Source organism: Myotis brandtii, unplaced genomic scaffold (assembly GCF_000412655.1).
Source record: "Myotis brandtii unplaced genomic scaffold, ASM41265v1 scaffold61, whole genome shotgun sequence".
Taxonomy (NCBI): domain Eukaryota; kingdom Metazoa; phylum Chordata; class Mammalia; order Chiroptera; family Vespertilionidae; genus Myotis; species Myotis brandtii.
Window position 1 is genome coordinate 3629507 of NW_005370318.1, and position 19351 is coordinate 3648857.

The 19351-nt window shown below is 47.6% G+C and overlaps 1 protein-coding gene across 7 annotated transcripts in view; it reads left to right on the top strand.

Moving 5' to 3' along the window:
• The window catches only part of BCL2L1 (BCL2-like 1), a 47866-nt gene that overhangs the window by 26132 nt on the left and 2383 nt on the right, over positions 1-19351 (top strand). The window lies entirely within an intron of this gene.

Sequence of the window (19351 nt, forward strand, 5' to 3'; positions counted from 1 at the left end):
CTTGATTGTTTTTCTATGTGTTTTTAAGAATATATGCTGCCACCAGCAGCAAACGAGTTTTCATTGCTTTATATCTTTAATACTTGATATGGTCAGACTTTAAATTTTTTATAGAGCTGGTGGGTGTGAGATGGTATCTTGTTGTTTTAGTTTTGCATTTCTCAAGAGTACAAATGGGATTGAGAATCTTTTCTTACACCTATTGACCATTCATGTTTCCTCTTTTGTAAAATACCTGTTCAAGTCTTTGCTCTGTTTTCTTTTGATTTTTTTTCTTATGAATTTGTAGGAATTCTTTATGTATTCTGAATACTGATCTTTTGTCTACACATGTTACAAATATAGGCTCTCAGTTTGTAGTTTGTCTTTTCCCTTTTTATATAGTAGTGTCTTTTGATGACTAGAATTTCTTAATTTTAATGTAGTTGAGTCTTGTCTTCTATGATTCACACCTTTTATATTTTGTTGAAGAAATCCTTTCTTACCCTGTGATCCTAAATACATTTGTTTATACTTTCTTCTAAAAGTTTTAGAGTTTTGTCTTTCACATTTAAGTTTTTAATAGATCTGGAATTGACTCTCATGTTACCTTAGTATTTTTCTTGGTGGAATAAACTTTATTTCAGTAGGTTTTAAATGTCTACACATCTGAATTATTTATAACTTGAGTTGTACCTAGAGCTATTATATATACCACATTAATATTTCATTTTGAACAAAGGTGCCCTCTTTGGGAAAGAGTTATGATCACATTTAAAACCCTTCCAAGATTTTCTGTTGGATTTTTCAAATTTAGGATAATGGTATAATAGTTATGTGTATTTTTTTTCCTCTTTAAGATTCCATATATATATTATTGATTTCAGAGAGGAAGATAGAGGGAGAGATACACACATCAATGATGAGAGAGAACATTTATCGGCTGCCTCCTGCATGCCCCCCACTAGGGATCAAGCCCACAACCCAGGCATGTGCCCTTGACTGGAATCAAACCTGGGTCCCTTAGGTCTGCAGGCCGACATCCTATCCACTGAGCCAAATCGGCTAGGTGGCATAGATGGAATTTAAACCCAGTTTGAAGCCTCTAACACAGTGGTTCTCAACCTTCTGGCTCTTTAAATACAGTTCCTCATGTTGTGACACAACCATAAAATTACTTTCGTTGCTACTTCATAACTAATGTTGCTACTGTTATGAATCGTAATGTAAATATCTGATATGCAGGATGGTCTTAGGCGACCCCTGTGAAAGGGTCGTTTGACCGCCAAAGGGGTCGCGACCCACAGGTTGAGAACCACTGCCTAACACCTATGCTCTTAAAGAGCACACTTGACTGCTTCTCAAGAGAAATAACATATGGACTTAGAGTCTAACACAGATGAGAAATCAGGCTCTCTGAGAGTAACTGGCCAAAAAGTTAACTCTAAATATCATAGGCTTCAGATCAGACATATGTAGGTTTCCCCCCCCTGGAGACTACACTCCATAGCTTTCTGGATATTTAGAGTTAACTTTTTTCCTTCCATGGAGTTTCCAAATCTAATTAGGATTCCATCAAGAGAACTTTCTCCATCCAGAACTCCAGTTGCTATAGAGAGCCATAAGTCACTGGTTCTTGGTATTCATCTATTGGCATCAGAGGGCCCATAGACATAACCCATCTGTGATTAATATACTAATGACAATATAGTTGCTGCCATTGAATGAGTCTTACCATGTGGAAGATGCTGTAAGGTGCACTGTGCTGTATTTTTTAACCCTCACAATAATCCTGCTTGGGAAACATTATTGTCCTGATTAGAAAACCGAGAGTATAACAAGTTAAATAATAGTTCCAAGGTCAAATTCTAATAAGGATAGAATCCAAATCTGTTAGACTCAGAAGCCCTTATTCACTCACTCTGGTTCCATGGGTTTTCCTGGGCTTTCTCTGTCTCTTCTATTTTTTAAAAAATGTTTTCATTGATTTCACAGAGAGGGGGGGAAAGAGAGAGAGAAACATCAGCAATGAGAGAATCATCAATCAGCTGCCTCTTGCACGCCCCGTATTGGGGATCGAGCCTGCAACCCTGGCATTGCCCTGATTCAGAATCGAACTATGACCTGCTGGTTCATGGGTCAACGCTCAACCACTGAGCCACACCGGCCAGGCTTCTATTTTTTCTTTTGTGAGTCTGGCTTCTCCAGAGTGTGAATCTGGCTTCTCTACCTCACATTGACTGCTTTAAAGGAGAGGACCGGTAGCTTCCATTTGCCCCATATCCTCCACCCCAGTAATTTGTACAGAGTAGCCAGAGTGGGCTGCTACATGACACCTGAGGCTTGGTGGGTGATCATTGGTGATGACCCTCACTGATACTGCCTCAGAAAGGACCCATCTCCCAATCATATAACAGGTTCTCTTTGAACACTTGTCATGTGTTTACACTCCAGTGGGAGAGAAGTATAAAGTACAGGCTTAGCACAACTACTTAGATCATGAGACTGCAAGTACTAAAGTAAATGAAAAGACTACAAGGGTTAGAAGCGTTCAGAGAAGAGAGGAAGCATGACAGTTATAATAGTAGCAAACATATTTTGAGAATTATAGGGTCAGTCAGTCTTATGCCCTTTTTATAAATGTGGACCCTGAGACTCAGAGTTTACATGATCAGCCCAGGGTTGCACAGCAAATAAGTGTCAGAGTTAGGACTCTGAACCCCCCTCCACAGCTTCCCAAGGGAGAGCACTCTGGGCTCCGTGTTGGGTGGCCTGGAAGCTCTAGGTGAAGAGTCTGAAGGATAGATCAGATATGGTCAAGAAGGGAGAGGCTGAGATGTTGTAGGACAAAAGTCCAAGAAGTGGAGCCATAATATCCTTAAGGTATTACAACTTGTGCTTTCTGTTCTCCTTTCAGATGAGGGGAAATACAGGCTTAGGCCACAAAGTCGTAGCACATGATTATTAAATAAGGTTTGTCCCATGCTTCTTTGTGTCCATACATTATTTCATTTAGCCTCCGACTATGCCAGGAGGTAGAGGAGGTCATCCCCTTACCATGGATGGAGCTGAGGTCTTTTGATTTTAAGTCTCATCCATGCTCTCTTCACATTTCTATAGTGGGAGAGCACAGGCTTTGCAATCAGACACACCTGGGTTTGAACCCCACCTCCTCCATCTCTCTAAGATCTTAAGGTGTGCAAGTTGGGTGATTCCAGGTAAAGAACAGGACTTTTGAGAGGCAAGCATATGCTAAGGAGTGGACAACATAAGGGAGGCATAATAACGTCAAAATTCTAGGTATGAAGAAAGTGAGGTGCCCCCCAGGGATGAAGTGACTTGCCCAAGATCACACAGTGAGTTAATAACCGGCAGTACTGGGATTAGAACTCAGGTCTCTGGTCTCCTAAGAGAGCTTACTAGTTTTTCCTTACACAGCATTGCTCCCTGAGAGGGCATGGGGTAAAAGCCTAGGGATCCATCAGTGCACTTTCTAGCTAGAGAGAGGGCCTTAGAGATCCATCATCTAGTCCATCCTCTATACTTGGCATATGAGAAAAGTGAGGCCCCGGATGCTTAATTTACATGTCCATTACCAGATGGAGCTACCACAGAGCACGAGTAAGCCCACTGGTCTTTTTACACTACCAGGTAAAACTTCCAAATTGCCTTTTTTCTATGCAAATCTAAATCCTCACTCCAAATGCCAGTAACAGAACAACTGGTTTGAGGAATTTTCCCCCCAAATACAATCTCATTTCCTCTCTGTCTCTTTCTCTCTCTCTCTCTCTCTCTCTCTCTCTCTCATTTCTTAGTAAGGATAATATACTAGAAGTGGGTGGGGCTTCAGTGGAAGGTCTTGGTAGAAAAAAATATAAAAATTTGATAGTCTCTAAAAATCTAGGGAGGTCCTCAAAGACAGGAAAGTATAGGCCAGCCCCTCGCCTATTCCAGCTAGCTCAGCACTTGTCCTCCCCACTCAACAATAGGCCTTCAGAAGGCCCAGCTTTCCCTTGGCAGCTGTATCTGGTGAACAACAACGGAAATCCCTGGTATTTTTCTTTGCATGCAACCAACCATGGAGATTTAGGTTAGACATTATTGGCCTGGCAGTTACAACAGCTCTAGCTTTACCTCCTGCACCTGCAGCCATGTTTGCTGAGCCTCATGGGGATGGGAAAAGGATGTTCCCCTCCAAAGGGATCGAATCTTGATTCAAGAGTCCATGTAGGCAGAGCTAGCTGGGACTTAGGTGCTAGAAGAGGTCATCTACAATGCGGGGACTAAGAGGGTGGCTCAGCTTAGAGTCATCACCACTGATGGAGCTGATTGGAAAGGTCCCATCCTCCCCCTTGGCTCAGCTGTGCCCCCAGGCCTGCACCTGAACCCCAACGCCTGTCTGGTGTTTACGGGATTGACGCTGCCACCCTTTTGGACCCTTTGGGACCTAATCTGTTTTCATTTCTGTTCTCAGCTGTCTGGTCTCCACGGGCCTCACCTCCAGGTTTCTGTGTGCCTGTCCCCTACGATGCAGCCCCATGAGGCTCTTCCAGCCTAGCACACTCCTCTGGCCTTTGTTCTCTTCAGCCGAGCTGCCAGTTCTGTGGCTGGCCCTTCAGACAAGCTCTGTTGGGTCAACCTCGCTGCATTCTTCCCTTTGTCTGCACCCCCCAGTGGGCAGGGCTATGGTTCTAAGGCACAAAAGGGGCGCCTGTGTGGCTACTCTAGACTGACCTCCAATTGGCTGGCTATTCTGTTCTGAGCTTTCTTCTGCCCCAGGACTCACTTATCTCCTTTGTAAAGATATGGGACCAAGATTGGTTTATGACCCACTGGTCTTCAAGATAATGTATAGTTGATATGCAAATGAACATACTTTTATTTTAATAGTGTTTTTATTTTATGTTGATTTTCATCTGTGGCAAATGATACTGCTTTTCTACTTATGGTAGTAAGTAATGTAAGTTGTCTTTTCATTTTATGTATTTATTTTACAAATACTCAGTGTCTACTCTATGCCAAGCACTGTTCTAGCCACTAGGGATATCTGTCTTCATGGAGATTACATTCTGAAAAGACTGAGAATGATGGTGGGGGTGGAGGGTGACTAGGCAGCTCTTGGTATTTGTTTTTTCTTTTCTTTTTTATTTTATTAAAAAAAATTTTTGTTACTTATTGATTTTAAAGAAAGGGAGGAAGGGAGAGAGGGGGGGGGAACCATTGATTTATTGTTCCACTTATTTATGCATTCACTGGTTGATACTTTTTTTTTTAAATATATTTCTTTATTGATTTCAGAGAGGAAGGGAGAAGGAGAGAGAGAGATAGAAACATCAATGATGAGAGAAAACCATTGATCAGCCACCTCCTGCACACCCCCTACTGGGTATCGAGCCCGCAACCCAGGCATGTGCCCTTGGCCGGAATCGAACCTGGGACCCATCGGTCCGCAGGCTGACACTCTATCCACTGAGCCAAGCCAGCTAGGGCTTGATACTTTAAAAAAAAAAAAAAAATTTAATCCTCACTTGACAATAGATACGTTTTTTATTGATTTTTTTTTTTTTTAAAGAGAGAGAGAGGAAGGGAGAGAGAAAGAGAAACATCAATGTGAGAGATAAACATTGATTGGTTGCTTCCTGTACATGCCCCATAACCAAGTATGTGCCTGATTGGGAATGGAACCCATATGTGCCCTGTCCTGGGATCCGGGGCCTGAAACCTTGGTGTATTGGGACGATGCTCTAATCAACTGAGCTACCGGGCCAGGGCAAGTATGTGTTTTTTTAATAAAGAGTGAAAGGGAGAGGCTTCTCTGAGGAGGAGCCGTGGGTGGAGAGATCTGCATAACCTGAGGGAGTAAGCCATGTAACAGTCTGTGGTAAGAACATTCCAGACCCTTCGGAACAGGTACAGAGACCCCCAAGGTGAGAAAGGTGTGCTTGGCATGTTTGAGGAGGAGCAGAGGAGATATGTGGCTAAGCAATGAGCAGAGGAGAGAGCGGTAGAAGGTGAAGATTTGTGTGAGCCCAGGTGAGGTTCTCGGACTCTTCCTCTGGGTGAGATGGGAAGGCAGTGGAGTGTTTTGACCAGACAGATCTGATTGCTTTTAGAAGGACCCTTTTTGGCTGCTGTTTGGTGAAGAACCATAGCAGGAGGTAAAAAGCTGGGAGACCAGTAAGGAAGCTATGACAGTTTAGGCAGAAAATGATGTTGACTTGGACCAAATGATGGTGGTAAAGATGATGAGAAGTGGTAGATTCTGGATCAGTTTTTAATAGAGATCCAATGGAATTTGCTGACATTTCAAAGCTAGAGCGGTTTTAAAGATGACTTCAAGGTGTTCCAGGCTTTAGCACCTAGAATGATGAAACTACTGCCAATTGCTAAAAAGGGTAAAGATACAGAAAGAAAAGTTTGAGGGGGAGGGGAGTTAAGAATTTTCAGTAAATTAATTTACATTTTTTAAAAGTGGGTCAACTGAGCCCTGGTCAGTGTGGCTCATTTGGTTGAGCGTCGTCCCATACACCGAAAGATAGCTGCCCGGATTGTGGGTCCGTCGCCAGTCAGGGTGCGTACAGGAGGGAACCGATCGATATTTCTCTCTTGCATCAATGCATCAATGTTTCTCTCTCCCTCCCCCCCTCCCTTTCTCTCTCTCTAGAGTCAATTTTTAAAAAACATTTTTTAAAAAGTGGGTCAATTGGCAGAAAAAATGTTAATAATAATAGTGATACATGAATAAGGCCAACACAGTGATGGCTGAAATTGTGGATAGGATGGACTAGATGTGTCTGTTCTCCCTTCCAGCTCTAAAATTTGGCTTTGGTTATTTCAGACCTTGTAGTCTCCTATTCATGAAGAATGGGAACTTGAGACTCAGCCTAGAATGTAATCGATGGAAAAGGAATGACAGGAAAGGAATCCCTTGCTCCAGGCTTACCTCTTGTTCATTTGGAAGGACTTGGGAAGTTCTTGCTCCCATCCTGGCCTCCTGGCATTGCCTCATTCACTCACTCACTGAGTCACTGAGCACCTTACACCTCACCTTGCCCCGTAGGCCCTGGAGACAACACAGGTCTGATGTCCTCGAATTCCTAATATAGACCTATCTCTGCCTCTACCCTCATCCCATGCCTGGCTTCTCCATGATCCTGCACGTACCTGGAGCTCCGATGATGTTTGCTAAAAGTGGGCAGTCATAGCCCAGGCAGACCCTGCCCTCCCTTTGTCTCTATCCAGTCCCTCCCTTCTCTCTCTCTCTCTCTCTCTCAAAATATTTTTATTGATTTTTTTCAGAGAGAAAGAGAGGGGAATAGAGGGTTAGAAACATCGATGAGAGAGAAACATCGATCAGCTGCATCCTGCACACTCCCTACTGGGGATGTGCCCACAACCAAGGTCATGCCCTTGACTGGAATCGAACCTGGGACCCTTGAGTCCACAGGCCGACACTCTATCCACTGAGCCAAACCCGTTAGGGCCCTCCCTTCTCTTATTGTCATTTACCCTTTGGGGCCTGGGAGCAGTTGGGTTTGCCTCAATGAGAGCAGAAATGGTTTTGTCTTACTTTATTCCATAGGGTTCTCATAGTTACCAAGCTGGGGGAAAATGCTCAAAGGCTCTTCCTCAGCTTTTTGTAAATGAGAAACAGAAGGCCAGAGAGACAAGAGGCTCCCACAGTCCACATCCCATCAGCACAGTTCTACTTTTAAAAATAAATTCTAGCCCTAACCGGTTTGGCTCAGTAGATAGAGCGTCGGCCTGCAGACTGAAGGGTCCCAGGTTCGATTCCGGTCAAGGGCATGTACCTTGGTTTCGGGCACATCCCCAGTGGGGGGTGTGCAGGAGGCAGCTGATTGATGTTTCTCACTCATTGATGTTTCTAACTCTCTATTCCTCTCACTTCCTCTCTGTGAAAAATCAATAAAATATATTTTAAAAATAAAAATAAATAAATTCTGAATCTGCCTGCTTCTCACCAGCTTCCCTGTCACTATCCTGGCTAAGCCACCATCATATTTCTCCCAGATGACTGCATCAGCTCTTTGCCAGACCTCTTACTTCCACCCTTGCCCCTGGAGGTCTCCACCCTGCAGCCAGAGAGATCCTGTTAAAATCAAAGTCAGGACCAGCCAATGTGTCTCAGTGGTTGAGCGAGCATTGACCTATGAACCAGGAGATCATGATTCGATTCCCAATCAGGGCACATGCCCAAGTTGCCAGGCTTGATCACTGGTAGGGGGCATGTAGGAGGCAGCCAATCAATGATTCTTCTCTCTCATTGATGTTTCTGTCTCTCTCCTTCCTCCCTACCTTTTTGAAATCAATAAAAATGTATTTAAAAAAAAAAAGTCAGATTATGACCGTCCACTGCTCAAAACCCTGCAGTGTTCCCGTGTCACTCAAAGGACAAGCCCAAGGCCTTAAATGGACTTCAGGCCCTGCACAATCTGGGGCCTGACCCCATTACTACCATTCTCCCCTGATTCACTCGGCCTCAGCTACCGTACACTGGTGTCTTTTCTGTTCCTAGAATACCTCAAGTATATACCTACCTCAGGACCTTTGCACTTGCTATTCCCTCTGCCTTTCCTCAGATCCTTACAGTGCCTTTTTCCTTACTTCATTCAGGGCTCTGATTAAATGTTACCTCCTCAAGAAGCTTTCCCTGACCATGGGTTCTAATCCTGCCCTCTTCCATGTTTCTCTCTAACCTCTTTTCTTGTTTATTTTTCCTTTATTGCCATCTGACACATATATTGCCTGTCTGTTCCATTAAATTGTAAACTCATGCAGGTAAGAATTTTCATCTGACTTAGTCTCTGCTTCATCTGTAGCACTTAGCACAGTGCCTGGTATTTAGTGGGCACTTAATAATAAAGATGTATGGAATGAATGAGTGTTCAGAGCTTAAGCAGGGCAGCTTGTGTGGTCCTTCCTGCAACCCCACAAGTCCACCCACAAAGGGGTTATGGTCTGCCTTAGAAAACTCAGCTAACAGCTCTACCAAAGCTACTTGGCATCACTTTTGTTTCCAAGATAATGACCAGGTAGTGAGAGGGACCCTCTCTGCAAGGATTGGCCTTGCAAGGCTGGGTTGGGGGTAGGGAGAAGCATAGAGCAGCCATCAGCACATCTCTCCCTTTCCCAACCCTGAGGGAACCAGGGGGCATATCTCTTCCCTGTCCTTAAAGTAATTTCTAACTTCCGGGGCCCAAGAGTAGCAGAACCTCAGTAATTAGTGGGCGGGTGGGGGGTGAAATGGGGAAGCCAAGAGGAGTTTAGTAACATCCTCCTGCGTCTGTCCTATTGCACTGGCTAAATTTAATGTGCTGTGGAGTCAAACACCCTTACTCAGTAACCAGTGATCTCGGGCAAAGTTTCATCACCTCTCTGATCTTAGCTTTCTCATTGGTAAAATGGGGACAACTTTTCTTACGAGATTTTGAGAATCAAGCAGGGGCTTAGTAAATATTAGCTGTTACTTTTTTGTTTGTAGCTACAAATAATGAGATACACCAATGGGGCCACTCATTTTTAGCTATTAAAAAAAAACACACCAGCTAACATTTATTGAGCACTTTCCATGAACCATTTAATTCTTGCTGCCAAGCCTGTGGAGTGCAGTGTTCTTGCTTATAGACAGGACACCGGGCTTGAAGAGGTAGGGTTTTGCCTCAAGTCCCACAAGTAGGCAGTCACAGTGCTGCGGTCAGAACCAACACTGTCTGACTCCAAGGGTCAGGAGGCCTTTTGGGGGAGTCCCAGCAGCTTTTCTGGATCTCAGTTCACATCTCTGTGAGCCACAGATTATGACGCATGGTTTCTGGGTCTCCTGGTGGTCATCTGACGTTTCTTGGTGCTCTGGGTGTTGACTGTGAATAACAAACCTCCAGGTGGCCCCTGGCTCAACATCTTCCGCTGCAGAAGAGCACTTCAGCTCTCCTGGCACCATCTCGGGCATCTTGCTGTTCTGAACCTTGAGGGGGGCTGGTGGACTGGGATGGAGATGAATTGAGGAAAAGGATAGAAGGAATGGAAATGTAGGGAATGAAGCCCCACAGGAGCCTTCAGTTGAGCTTTTGGTTTCCCGGGTGTGTGTGAGCACTCACACGTACGGGGGAGGGAAGGGTGGTGCAGGGATTTGCTCCCACCCCCTTCTGCTTGGAATTCCAAATATTTCCAATCAGATAAAGGTGGCTGAAAATACCCTGGACTTGTCTGGACTAGTTGGAGGCGGTGCTGGGGTGAGGAGGTTGAGGCCACAGGGACAGAGACCGGCAAGGTCTGGCCCATCTGAGGCATTTGTCCAGGGTCATGTGGGCCCAATTGCTCTTTTCCCCTGGAATCCTGCAGGTTTCAGGGGAAGGCTCAACAGAGGTGGAGGAGGATCGAACTCTTTTGTAGCAACAATCCCTTCTACTCCAAAATGTCACCTGTCACCTTCCACACTAATTACTTCATCTTTTAGATACCCCTGAGAGAGAACCCAGGTGTCACTCATTCATCTGTGTGTGTGTGTGTTACTTTCATCCTCCTCACGCTGGAGCACTAGTAGGAGCCCTTTGAGATGATCCCCTTCACTTTCCAGATGGCAAAAGTCTTGGGCTTTCCAAGCATCCCAAGCAAGTCAGTGATAGAGCTGGGACCTGGCCCCTGCATCTGCTGACTCTCGGCCCAGTGCTGTTTTCTTTATAGCATGCAACATTGGGCAGGAAGGAGGGAGTGGCTGCTTTAGACTATGGAATACAGTACTTGGAAGCATAAATCCCAGAATGAAGCAGTTTTAGGGAAGGGGTTGGCCCCAGAAACCAAGTCTCTGTTCTGTGTAGGTTGCTACCACAGTCCCTCTCCTGCCTTTTGCCTCAACACAATGCAAAAGATGCTTTTTCCACAACCTTCCAATAGCGTTCTGTCCCTCTTCCTGAGCCTGGGAGAACTTGGTGTCTGGGGAATCCTGGGCACCCTACCCAGTCAATCACCTGGTGTCTCAGGTCCTCCTCCTACTTTTGCCAGACAGTGAGGATGAGGATGGAGAGAAAGAGAAAACTGGCCTTTCTTCCCTTCCCTCCTCACTGTCTACCAGTCAGCCGCACTCATCAGCACCTTCTCTAGGCCCAGCACTGACTGGGCTAGGCTGGGGGAACGGAGCTCATGGTAAAAAATGAGCAGCTCAGCAAACTGGTGAGCGAGCCCAAGAAGACTGGGAGACAGAGAGCAGGAGGCCTCTTTGAAGAAGTGACCTGTAGGTTAAGACCTAAGGGATAAGTAGGAGAGAGCTAGGCAGAGGGACCAGCATGGACAAAGGTCCTGAGGCTGAACAGAACATGGCATGTGAGCAATGAAGCAGCCTGGCCTAGACAAAGCTGAGGAAGCCTGGCAGGGTCTTGCAGACCATGGAGAAGGCTCTAGGACTCAAACTGAGCCTCAGTGATATAGCTACCATTTACTCAAATCTACCATGTGTGGTGCAGTTCTAAGAGCTTTACACGTTTTGAATCCTCACAGTGTTTTTGTGAAATAAGTACAATGGGGATTTTTAATCCCCACTTTACAGATGAGAACCACAACTAAAAACCTTCGTCTATTTTGGGTACCTGCCCACTCTGCTCTGGCAGTCCAGCTTGGTAGAGAAATAGAACTTAATTTGTCACCTGCCTTGGCTTCACCCAATAGTGCCACCATTTTACAAATGAGGCAGCTGATACTCAGAGAGGAGCAAACCTGGTCTAGGGCCCAGAGCAAGGCCACCGGAGTTTCCTCTGTCAGCTTGTGTTGCCTTCTTGGGCAGCCCCTGGGACAGAGTTGGACAAGAGCAACAGAGGAGAGAGGAGCCGAACTAAGGCCCAGCCAGTGGGGGCAGGGGGCGGGGAGGAATAGAGGGAAAGAGGCAAGGATTTCCAGTAGAGCTGACAAAGGGAAATGTTTTCCAATAGATCTGTCCAAAAAGTAAATGTTCCATAGGGAGAGAAGGAGCCCCTTGTGACAAGTGTGTAAGCAGAGAATGCCCTGGAGAGGATTGTGAACTCCCACAGGTATGGGCCATCTGGAGTGAAGCAGACCCCCACCATGTGACCTGGGTGCTCCACCTTTCTGAACCCCATCTGGGCAGTGACGATGTTAGGGGTGAGCTTGCGCATCCCATGGAAGGTGGATGGGTTTGTTGTTAGGTCACTTTTGAGTTTCTGTGTGTCAAGGGTGTGCCTTGGTCCGTCTTACTATAGATACTGGGAGAAGAATGAAAGACTGTGGTCATCTACTCATGAAAGAATAGGGCGTCACCAGGGTTGAAAGAGAGTTGAGATGAGGCAGGCCTTGGAATTCCAGGGAATTGATGCATATGAGCATGCAGCGGCCAACCAGGAGCCATTACGTGCTTAGGCTCTGGATCCAGACTCCCTAGGTTCAAATCCCAACTCTGCCATTTATGAACTATATGACCATGGGAGGATCACTTGAACTCTGAGCCTGATTCCTCTCTGTAACATGGAGAGTAATTTTTTAAAATATATTTTTAATGATTTCAGAGAGAGGAAGGGAGAGGGAGGTAGAAACATCAATGATGAAAGAAAACCATGGATCAGCTGCCTCCTGTACGCCCCCTACTGGGGATCAAGTCCACAACCCAAGCATGTGCCCTTGACCAGAATCGAACCTGGGACCCTTCAGTCCGCAGGCTGACGCTCTATCCACTGAGCCAAACCGGCCAGGGCAACATGGAGAGTATTAGTAGCACTTTCTTCAGGGGGCTATTGTGAGGATTAAGTGCATTTGTATACACAGTGAAGCTCTTAGTAGGTAAGTGCCCAGTAAATATCAGCCGTCACTCCCAGGAAAGGATGTGAGCCCCTAAAGGAGCATCTGTGCCCCCAGTAAATGCTTTTCTGAATTATCTCTGCCTCCAAGGCGAGCACCCAGTTTCTGAGCTGAGGAAGGAGGTGGAGAGCCCACGCTCGCACTGCTGGGCCAGATAGCTTTCTCAATTCCCCAGCTGAGGTGTTATCTCCTCCCAGCACAACCACTTCCTTTTCTGAGAAATGAGCACATATGTCAGGCTTAACTTCTTAGAACTAATGGTGGGGAGGAGGGGGAGGGAGAGAAGAGGCTGGCAGCTGACAGGGCAGAGTTGGAGAAAGATTAAAACAAAGTTTGCCGTGCGGATGCCTTCAAATATCCCCTAAAGCCCAGATGGCTTGGGCCCCGGATGACACCCTCTTCAGCCAGTAATACCAAGGTCACCTTGTTTTACCAAGTGCCTTCATCCCCTCATCTTACCACTGCTGCCTGTGGGTGGGGTCAGAGCAGGAGAAACTGAGGCTCAGAAGTAGAGAGACTTGCTATGTCACCCACAGCTGGGCTGGCTAGAGTGAAGTGTCAGGCCCAGCGGAGTTTGGCCACCCATCTCTGCCCTGCCCCACTAAGCCGCCCCTCTGAGTTGCCCACATCCAGGCCCATGTCCCCTGGGAAAGTCAGGGGAAGTGGATTTCAACCACAAACCTCACTTCTTCCCACTCTCCGCCTGCAACACCCTGCCAAGAGAGTGATAAAGCCTCTCCATTTGCCCCCCCACCCTTCCTGCCATCTCCTAGGGACCGCCCAACAAGGCCTCATTGGTCTACTCAGCAGGCATTTATCAACCTCTCTCCCAGGGACACTGAGGCTGGGAGCAGAAAGAGCCTGAGTGAGTCACAGTCTGCCCATGCAGGACTTTGCGAGTCCAGGGCAAGATACAGTCCTGGTGTCCCTGGCACTTTCTCTGGGCTGCTAGGAGCCCCTTCCTCTTCTCCACCTACTTCTTTCCTGAAATAACCACACAGGAAGGAAGCAGGGGGCCTGGGTCACCCTAGAGGAAGGAAGGGCTCGTCTGGCACAGGCACTTGTTCCCCACTGAAGCCAGGACGGAAGGGTTTCACTTTCCCTCCTGGTCTTCGTCACATCCTTTTCCTGTGGTACTCAGTTCCCCCTCAGCTGGCAGGGGCCAGAGCTCATTCATTCAGCTAGTGGCCTCTGGCCACCTTCCCCTTCCTAGAGGGACTCAGGACGATAGCCCTGGCCCAGAAAGTGGGGTTTGCTGCTGCACGTGCTGGGCTTGAAACTGGCTCCCCACTTACTTTGCGCAGGTCTCAGTGTCTCTGAGCCTCAGTTTACCTGGGTTTAGAATGAGGACCTCCTTCAGTCACAGAAGTATATGCACCTGGCCCACAGTGGGGCCTCAAGAAGTGTTGTCCCTTTGAAAGTGGACAGAGAGATGTACAAGGTTAGAAGCAAAGACACTGGAGCCAGACTATTGGTGTAGACAACCCAGCCAGGTCACCAGATTCATTTAGAATGGCACCTGCTGTGTTCTAGGCACAGTACCAGGTTCTAGAGATACTAGTGACAAAACCACACACTGTCTGGTGAGAGAAAAAGGACAAAAAATAATCACTCAGGTGACCATGATTGACATGTAATCAGGGGTATGGCCCAGTCAGGGTAAATTGCTTTAGCTCAGTGACTGGCATAGGTAAAGCATTTAAATGTGTAGTAAAGGGTAGCCACCATACCAGCAGTTATTATTTTATTGTTATTTGACAAGTGAGGACACTAGGAGCCAGAGAGGTGAAGTAACCTGCTCAAAGTCATAACCCTAGGAAGAAGCGTGGAAACATGGGAGGTGAGAGAGGAGAAGAATGGGAATTGGAGAGCTGATCAGGTTCAAGCAGGGACTGTATTGTTGCCCTGATAGGGTAGGTACATCCTTGTGCCAGCCTTTTTCCTGGCTTCTCCAGGGTTGCAGGTGGATTGCATTGTTCAGTTGGCTGCTTCTGGGCAGAGATCTAGCTGACATTAGTCATCACGGTTTGGATGGGCCCCTGGCTTCAGACATCGATCAGACTTGATTCCTGCTGCACTGAGGCACCGTGACTGATGGGAGAGACTGACACACAGATAGAGGACCTCAACATAGGGATGCCCTGCCTTCCCTTCCTGCCTCAGGCCTTTGCACTTGCTTCTGCTGGAACATGCTCTTTTGACCTGAGATTATTTTTTTTTTAAATATATTTTATTGATTTTTTACGACCTGAGATTATTATTTTTTTTAAAATATATTTTATTGATTTTTTACAGAGAGGAAGGGAGAGGGATAGAAAGTTAGAAACATCGATGAGAGAGAAACATCGATCAGCTGCCTCCTGCACACCCTGCACTGGGGATATGCCCGCAGCCAAGGCACATGCCCCCGACCGGAATCGAACCTGGGATCCTTCAGTCCGCAGGCCGATGCTCTATCCACTGAGCCAAACCGGTTAGGGCTGACCTGAGATTATTGATCCTTGGCCGCCACCAACTCCTCATTCAGATCTCAGCTCAAACCTCACTTCTCCAGAAAGATCTCTGAGCATTCCACCACCTACATCAGTCCCCCAGGCATTGTCACCTCCCCATAACTTACTGTCTTCAAAACCCAATCACCTCTGAAATTGTCTTGTTTCTTATCTTCTCTGCTTCCCACTATGACAGTGTTTCTCAGCCTTTTTTTCCTTATTACTACCCCCAAGGAGTCTTCTTAGACATTTTTGTCCTAATTGCCCTCCCATTACATTTGAATACCACCACTGTACTATGTATGTGCTGTGGTACTGCAAAGCCACAAACCACTGCAATAGCCCGGAATTTTTCACTTGGCTCCATTGGAGTTGATATCACCCCAGCTGAGCATGCACAGACTACAACACAAGGTCCAGGAAAGCAGGAACCTTGTTTGTATTGCTCACTGCTGTGTCTCCAGAGCCGAGCTTGGTGCATGGAAGGTGTTCGGTAAATATTTATGGTGTGAATGAAAGTCCATAACCCCTGGAAGCACAAAGACGACTTTTGTCCCAAAGTTGGAGAAGGGACTAGTAGGGAAGGATTCTGGGAAGACAGGACTCCAACGTGAGGTTGGCTAACTGAGGAAGAGAGATGCAAGAAGGGTGACCAGTTAGAGGGACACAGTGTTGGCAAAGGCACAGGGGCAGGAAGCACTCTGGAGCATGTGGGGTGGGCCCAGTCCTCGTGTGTGGCCAGGACTGTGGGAGGCGGGGCCTTGAAAGTGGGCCCAGCCTTGACTTCTGTGGACCCTGGTTCTTGTCTCACCATTCTGAAGGGCCCCAATGCCAAGCTGGGAGACCCCAATTTCTATCCAAGTTCTACCACAAACTGGCTGTGTGACACTAGAATGGGCAGGTGTGCTGGCCTTATTGACTTGTGGGGTCTGCCTGGCTAGTAGCCCATGATTCTCCCATGGGGGTCATTAGCCACTGCCTCTCGCCAGCAGCCCTGAAAACTCCCACGTGGATTCCTGTGGTAGCAGTCACAGCTGCGAAGAGAACTTCCTCCATTTGCTGTAACCCACGCTGAGGATGCAGACAGTCTCCCAGGCCTGGGTCTCCTAAAGCCTCTGTGACATCAGAGACCTCCCTGCAACTCACCCTTACCTCTCACCTCTCTGCCCACCATGCCAGCTCTGGCTAAAACTAGTGGGAGCCATTGAGGAGCAGTGGGGGCTTATCTCTGCTTTTCCAGACTGGGCTGCTTTCAATCCTGTTTATTTATCCAGAGCAGCCGCCCGCTGAGAAAATGGCTGTGTTTGTTTCCAAGTGTGTCGTGTGAACCGTGGGCTAAATATACCCACACCACTGCCTCCCGGCACCCGCCCTGGAACAGCACGCCCCATTCTGCTGGTGCTCTGTCTACAAAAGCAATTCGCAGAATCCACAGCCTTGGAAATCCTGCCCCCCTCCACCCCCCTAAGAGAAGGCGCTCCTTGAAGTGGAGATGAAGTGTTGTTCTGGCCAGGAATGCACTCGTGGGGGCTGGGCAGGTCAGAGCCTTGCTCTTGATGGCACCGAAATGAGAATGTTCCCTCCACCCTGGAATGACTGTTCCTGGACAGTGAGTGCTTTGTGCCTTTGCAGGGACAGAGCCTGTTTACTCCAGCCCAGCCCCAGAGCCGAAAATGTCCTGTGGCTGCCAGCCCTCTACTTCAGGAAAGTTCCCACTGAGGGAGCCAGGCCGCTCCCACTTTGGCTACAGCCCCAATGTCCCGGGCTTCTTATGGGACATTTGGCCCCTCGGGATAACCATGGCCTTCTGGCCATGCCTCCCCACAGCCCAGGACTCCCCCCATCACAGGTCTGTCTTTTTTGTGAATTCACCTGGGCCTACTTTGCTTCGGATCAGAAAAATTAAAACTCCTATAAGAATTTTTTTTGCCAACAAAAATGGAGGCTAGCCAGGATAAAGATGGAGAGACAGGGACGCATATCCACACCAGCCATGCCTGGCAGCAACAAGGCCAAGAGTTCAAGGGGGGCTGACTGCTGCCGCTGCTATACCTTCTCCCCAGGCCCAAGACTCACCTCCACCCCACCCCACATCCTTTTAAACGGGAATCCGTTCAGCACTAGTGACAGGACAGGTCCTCCCCAATGCCCCGCACAGGGAATGTAGCAGCACTCCCTTCGGAGCTGGGCAGTCCTGAGTTCTGATCTTGGCTTTGCCACCTTTTAGCAAGGCCTTCCTATTGTAAACCTCAGTTGTCTCATCTGTGAAATAAGTTTCAGATCGCTAGTCTGGGAATTATGATGAAGATGCAATGAGATAATAGTGCCTGGCACTTAGTAGACATGCAATACTTTCGTTCTACTCATGTATTTATCGACTACCAACTATGTGCTAGATCAGCCATGGGCAAACTACGGCCCGTTTGAAATGAATAAAACTAAAAAAAAAAAAAAGACCGTACCCTTTTATGTAATGATGTTTACTTTGAATTTATATTAGTTCACACAAACACTCCATCCATGCTTTTGTTCCGGCCCTCCGGTCCAGTTTAAGAACCCATTGTGGCCCTCGAGTCAAAAAGTTTGCCCACCCCTGTGCTAGATAGTGTTCTGGGTGTATGGAAATAAAACAAAATCTCTGCCTCATCAAGCCACATCGAGTGCAGGAGATAAATCAAACAAAAACAAAGTGTAGAATCTGGTTATGAAAAGTGCTGAGAAGAAAAATAAAGGAAGGTAAGGAGATAGGAGAGATGGGGGTGGATACCATGTTAGACACGGGGGCCGGGGAAGGCCTCTGAGGAGGTGACGTTTGAGCAGAGTCAGGAGTGCAGTGAGGGAGGGAGGCAGGTGATGATCTCGGGTCCAGTGCTCCAGGCAGCAAGAGCAACAAGCTCCTGAGCTCAGCAGATACTCCGGAACAGCGAGGAGGCCGTGCTACATGTGGAGTGTGCAGTGGGGAGGGGCCCTGCGAAGCCTGCTGGTTGTGATAAGGACTTGATTCCAGGTACGATTGGGAAACCTCGGGAAGGTTAAGAGCTTGGAGTGATGTGGTCTGAATGGGACTTTTCCCAGCAGAAGGGTAAGCTTTCTGGTAAGGGCTGTGGCTTATGTGTCACTGCTACCTTCCTAATGACTGAATAAATGCTGAGGATTCTTTGAGCCAAGTTGGCAGCTCAGTGCACGTGGCACTTGCTAGGATACCAGGGATATGAACAGACATGACAGCGGCTTTCTGAGTGCGGAGAGAAGCTGTTAGAGGACTTGAAGCACAGGCGCACTATGATCTATGTTTTTAAAAATCTTCTTTGTGTGGAGCATGGACTGAGGGGGGTTATCAAGACCAGAGGTGGGGTCCAGTCAGTATCAGAGAGCAAACTGGCTGGGTGGGACCTGGGGCCAATTGGAGGTGGCAGGCCCTGACTGAGGAGCAGGCACCACTCAGTTAGTTGGGACCAGGTGGAAATGTGGCCCAAGGGGTGAGCTCTTGGTGGAGGCAAGAACACTGGCTCTGGAACCAGCCAGGAATTCATTTCATTCCCTCCCTGGACCCACACAGTGCATTGATTTCTAGGTGCCAGATGCTAGGCTTGGGTTTTGGTTCCACCACTGACAAAGCTGGGTGACCTGATCAAGTCCCTCCCCGCTCAGAGGCCAATTTCCTGGTCTGTAAATGGGGAGAGACAGCCTGCCTTGCAGCATTGCTGGGAGGATTAAAGGACAAATGGGGTGGGAAGCTTCTCATTAAAGGGTACTCTAAGCTCCCCTTTCCCTGCCCCACAGGCCGGCTCCACCCTAGGCTGGGTAATTTAACCCGAAGCCCCTCCCTCCCATATCATGTGCTTCCCTCCTGACTAGCTTCAGGGCCCAGAGTTGTTGCTCACCTCCTCCTGGACACAGAGTCATGTCCCCCCTGGGGTGGGGAACAGCGCTGGAGCTCATAGACCCACCCCAGGCCTGTGTGCTTGTTCTGGTCTCTGCGTTGCCCTGCTCAGCCTCCCTGGGCAGAGGAAGAGGGAGCCATCCTCTGCCAGGAATCATTCTGGGAATTCACTTTCCCT